This window comes from Adiantum capillus-veneris, chromosome 25, assembly GCF_014529385.1.
Source record: "Adiantum capillus-veneris isolate H3 chromosome 25, ASM1452938v2, whole genome shotgun sequence".
Lineage (NCBI taxonomy): Eukaryota > Viridiplantae > Streptophyta > Polypodiopsida > Polypodiales > Pteridaceae > Adiantum > Adiantum capillus-veneris.
The window spans coordinates 125,465,450-125,470,397 of record NC_140955.1 but is presented as its reverse complement, the minus strand read 5'-3'; positions in this window follow the sequence as shown (position 1 = coordinate 125,470,397).

The window sequence follows — 4,948 nt, the reverse complement described above, 5'->3', positions numbered from 1 at the left end:
TGATCACATGGAATTGAGCTATGATGATCTGTGAACTTACTTCAATGGTGGTGGAGATGATTCCCCAGTATTCTGCTCTTTTGTCTCCAGATATGCTCACAAATTCAGGAGCATCTTCCAGTTGTGGTTGGCCACATCTTTTCCAAGTGCGGAAAAACATGAGGTTCTTGTCTAACTGAAAATCTAGCTTTACTTCTCTTGAGAGCTTTTCTTCGTGTTACCAATGATGTTGCACTTGATCTTCTCAGGATTTGTATCCGAATTGACTTCTTTTGCTATGGAAGCCTCCTTTGGTTGGGCTTTATCTACAACTTCTTTGCTTTGATCTCCTGCAATCGAGGTTGACTCCATTGGTTGTGATACTACACTTTTTTGCAATTGTTGATCATTGTCCTCTTGCATCTGAGTAACCTTTGACCTTAGAAGATCCATTGTACTTTTTGGCAAACTCTGTCTCTTTGGAGGAGATTTTGGTGGTGACCTTTGTGTAGCTTTGTGAACTTTATCTCCCATTGACTTTGACTTTTCTATCACACTTGCATCATCTTCAGATAGTCTTTGACTTAAACAGGGCCATCCGTGTGGGTTTGTACAAGATCATGACCTTGCTGATATTTGTTACCATGTACATCTTGATATGCGTATGTGAGCTTGGTCACATGTAACTGTTTGAAAACTATGGGCTTTGTCGGCTTTTGATTTTGACATGTGGAGATTAGTTGAAAATTTTGTCCATGATTATCTTCATAAAATCCTTGTCAGAAGATTCTGAGGGAACCTCGGTCAATTGGAAACTTCCAACAATCATATGATATTTCAATGTTTTTTTCTTTGAAGAGGTCTGTTGGCTAGAACCTCTAGGGCTTCTAACTGGTGTAGCATTTCTTGATACATAAGCTGAGCTTGATGGATTTATAGCTCCCTCCTTCCTAGGGTGATCAATATAATCTGCTTCATTGTAAGAGTTCAAAACTATTTGACTCTGGTTTAGTCTCATATTTTGGGACTGTGAAGATACACTTTGGGTAGCACTGTTAATGTTTGGCATCTATAAACCTTCTACATAGTTTCCTATGTATCTTCGAGAAACATGACAAGTTATTCCCCAAGTCAAGCTGTAGATAGCTTTTTCTTTGCCCTGATATTGTCTATCCCATGGGTCTCCTATGATATGAGCTTCTGTGATTTTAGGACCCAATGCATCATAGATGCTAGAATCTCGTCTATATCTACGACTATTTTGGTCAAAGTATATGCTTGTTTGGTCACAACATTGAAGCTTGATTTTTGATGGAGGAGAGTTTGGCTCTGAATAGATTTTTGGGTTTACTTGGGTAATATCCTTCAGCTCTAGAGAGGATGGGTTATAATAGATTCGTTCCTTTGAAATGAACCATCCTTTTTGATCTATCACTGGACTTACTTCTATGAGCTGGTATGTAGGCCGTTCAAACATAGGTTGATCTTTTTTGTACAGATTTCCGTTTTGGTGTACATAGTGTGCATATGAATGATGTGTATCATACAAAGCTAACATTCTATTTGATGTGTCCCTTAGACTTGTGAATGATTGTACCCTTGTGTCAGTGGATGCAAAATCATTTGCAAATTTAACAGTCTTTTCAACCGTTGGTGATATCTCGACACCTTGACTAAATTCATGCAAGAATTTGTTGTTCAAAGACTCAATTTTAAGCTTTTCAGGTGCCTGTGCATCTTTATGCTGGTTTTGAACTTGTAGTGCTTTTACTGGTGCTTCTATTGGTAATGCAAAATCATTCGATTGCATTAAAAGTGACAAGTTAGACAATCGAGGTTTGCATTTCCAATTTGCTCTGTACCTTGCTTGTTGGCAGTTGATGTGTCCCTGTTGTCTGGATTTCTTGGACAATCTTCAAAAAAGTGTCCACCTTTTGGTCCACAATCTGAGCAATATGCCATGACTGGTGGTATTTCAATTGGCTTTGTCATGTCAAGCTCTTGCTGAGAAGTATCAGCTTCTATACTTACCAAGTTGTCGGCATCTTCTTTCAAAACACTAAGCATCAATCTATAGATTGCTCCATCTAGACCTTTGTACCGTCTTTGGCTTGGTTTTCCAATTAGATTGGCTTCTATTGGTTGATCTGTTGGGTCTTGCAATTCTGGTTCGCGATTATAGATCTGACCACCGTAATCCATGTACAATGATCTTGATTGCATATGCACCAAATGGATTCTTTGCTGGCTTGTACAAATTTATGGATAAACACTTGGGTTGATCTTTTGCATTTCTATCTGCACTTCATCTTTGAGCTTGCAATACCTGGCTCCACTGAAGTCTGTGAACATCTGGGAGTTTTCTGAATCTGGCTCTACTCTAATCAATAAGATCTTGGCTCATGTGCTGCTTTTACTGCTCATAAGATACCTATGACCTTCTGTATCTGTGTACAAAACTTTATCCCCATTGTAGCCATAAAGCTGTAAAATCTGGTCGGTTGTAGTTGCACTTGTGCTGCCACTGCTATTGGCTTGCTCTATTGTACATGGACTATTGACTCGACTTGAGTCCATGTTAGCTTGTTTTTTGTAAAAGCTATCTCCTAGCAGAATCTGGTGTTGATTAGAAAATTTTTTGCTGCTCGTACTAGCTTAATCTGCATTCACATATGAGTTGTGTCCCTGTTCGTCTGATTAGAAGCTCAATTTGCAATGCTTGATTTTGGCAAATTTCAAAAATTTCTGCCGCTCACGGCTTTAGTTGGTCTTTTGGCTCGTTTGATCTGATTCACTTTTGGGATTCGTGAATCTTTTCGCTTTGCAGTATTTCCTCAGTGTGCGGTACACTTTTCGGCTTTGCTTTTGCTATTTTGGGTCTTTTTTGGGGCTCATTTTGGCTTTTTCAGGCTCTTTCTGTCTTTCTTTAGCACTTCCTAGCTTTTTCTCGACTATTTTGCGCTTACGACCACTCTCTTTTTATTTTTTTCTAGTTATTTATGAAATTTTGAATTTTCTAATTTTTTTGATCTTTTTATAAAATTTTACGATTTTTTGGGAAAGTTTTGATTTTTAGGAAATTTCCTGTGAATTTTCTAGTTTTTTTTGTGAGTTTTTGAAATTTTTATGATTTTTCTATGTGCTTTTTATTTTTTGTGAATTTTTCTAAATTTTTTATTTTTTTTATATATATTTTATTTTTTTGTGAATTTTAGGATTTTTTGAGTTTTTTACTATTTTTGTAAAATTTTTTGTGAAATTTTGAAATTTTTGTGATTTTCTATGTGTTTCTTATTTTTTTGTGAATTGTTTTTTTTTTTTTTTAATGAGTTTTATATTTTTTATAATTTTCTAACTCTTTTTTTAAATTTTTTATCGGGTTTTTGAAAATTTTTATTGTTTTTATGATTTTTAAGGGGTTTTTTTTGGACTAATATACAAATTAATGAAATGAAAGTGAGAAAAAAAAAGAACATGAAATTGAAATGAAATTTAAAGGGAAAGAAAACGAAATGAAATGAAATTAAAATGAAATGAATCAATACAAAAGTCAATGACACAAAAAAAGGACAAAAGACTAAAGACAAAAAGCTCCACAGCCGTTGGTCCCCTTTTTTTTTCTTTTTGTCTTGTAGCTTAATGAATTGTCTGTTGTGTGTGTAAGGGTGGCTTCACATGTCGCAAAGCACGAGAATGGCAACGGAAGCGGAAGAAGAAAGAAGAAGAAGATTATTTTAGCGTTGTAGGAAACTACCCAAAAGGACGTAAAGCTCTATCTGATGAGGAAAGTCCATGCGCCGAGAGGCACGCTCGGGAACTGAAAAAAGACCGAATTGAGGTCGAAATTAGCCGAAACACGTAAAATCACCCGAAAATCCAAAAATTACCAAAAATTATCCAAAAAATTAGTACAAATTTTCCACACATTGAGGAGTAGTGCAGCCAAATGAAATTGCAAAAATCTCATCAATTCCATTGCCCAAGAATTTAATCAATAAAATCAAGACTAGGCAATTAAACCGGCAAAATTACCAACAAAATTAGGCCAAAATTCGACGCAACTGGAGTGTGTAAATCACTGTTTTGAGCACAAAAGCGCAGCATTTAATCATTACACACATCCAATTTGCAATCAAAAATCGAATCAATCATGCAAATTAAACAGTTTTGTAGGCACACACACACTGAAAATTTGGCAGTTTTTACTAATCTTTAGGTGCGCACACAAAAGGGTTAAACTTGTTGGATTCGCAATGTGATTTCACAAATCATTAGTTGGTCATGAGCACAACACACATCAATCATCACAATTGAAAAATCATAATGCACACATTGATTTCTAGGTGCTCAAACATGGGTAAAATAGTGCACACACACCTAAAATTAGGTATACACACTCAGTTAGAATGCACACACACTTGATTTTAGTGCACACACGTTTCCAATTGACCATCTAAGTATGCAATTAATTCAATTAGACACCCAATTATCAACCTACAATCATCAATTAGCAATTGAAGCTTGTCAAATCATACACTACCAATTCTTAAAAATTTCGGCATTATGACGACGTGAAAATGAAAAATCACAAAATTTTCAATCCATAACATCAACATAGCATCGCATTACATTGCATCATGGTGGAATTTCTACACAATTCTACACATCTTTAGATTCTAGGGAGGTTGAGAATACCACCTTAATTACCTTTCCATTGAAGATCAATTGGATGGTCGAATGCTCAAATCCTTCATAGAAAATTCGTAAGTTAGCAAAAATTAGTTAAATTATCAAGGGGTTAGTGAGAAATTAGAGTGTGTAAACACACAATTGGCAAGATATGGTAACACATTAGGGAATTATGAACACAATGCTTCATGCACACACATTCAAATCCACAAAAACATAAACACACAAGTGAAATTGGTGAGGGAACGCATTTGTTTATGCCCCAATTACACTAGCGTAG